The 807-nt window shown below is 27.3% G+C and overlaps 1 non-coding gene across 1 annotated transcript; it reads left to right on the top strand.

The window, feature by feature from the left end:
- The first annotated feature begins 251 nt into the window (after nt 1-251).
- Nucleotides 252-324, top strand: TRNAE-CUC. Its single transcript has one exon. It is a non-coding gene; the product is annotated as a tRNA-Glu (tRNA).
- The last annotated feature ends 483 nt before the right edge of the window (nt 325-807 follow it).

Below are 807 nucleotides of genomic sequence, written 5' to 3'. Positions count from 1 at the left end.
ATTCGTTGTAGTCTAGTTGGTTAGGATACTTGACCGGGTTCGATTCTTGGCAACGAAATTTAGTATCACCATTGTTTAATAATAACTTAATTTAAAATATATTTATACATTTTACTATAATATTTTATTTGTTAATTACACATGAAATAAGAAATGTATATCGATATTTGTAAGGCAATAGAAATAAGAAATACTTAATACAATATTTTTTTAATTTATATGTAATTACATCATTGAATTTTTAATACAAATCCGTTGTAGTCTAGTTGGTTAGGATACTCGGCTCTCACCCGAGAGACCCGGGTTCGATTCCCGGCAACGGAATGTTTTTTATAATAATGTTTAAAGAAATGAATGTTTGACATAGACTTCTTTTACATATGTCTTCAAATTATTATTATTATTATATTAAGTATATATGGATATTTGTAAGACAAAAGAATTAAGCATAATAATATAATATTGTTTAAATTTGTATAAAATGAATTTTTAACAGAAATTTGTTGTACCCTAGTTTGTCAGGATATTGTCTCACTTAGAGATAGGGTTCGATTTCGGCAACATAATTTTTTTTACCAGGTTAGTTGCACATTTTGTTTGGAATTAGAAGAGAACTAGCATGTCACCCACAATATTTCTCCCGCTTAAACTTAAAGCTTTCAGATGAAATCGAACACGTAACTTTTTTTATTTTTAAAGCTGACTCTTACCACTGGACTACTTTGGTGTGTAGATGCACATTTAAAAATGGTTAAATTATGATATAGCCTATTTTAGTGAATTCATATACTTAATTTATAAATTTTA

This window comes from Impatiens glandulifera, chromosome 4, assembly GCF_907164915.1.
Source record: "Impatiens glandulifera chromosome 4, dImpGla2.1, whole genome shotgun sequence".
NCBI lineage: Eukaryota > Viridiplantae > Streptophyta > Magnoliopsida > Ericales > Balsaminaceae > Impatiens > Impatiens glandulifera.
This window is presented reverse-complemented; position numbering and strand designations above follow the sequence as displayed.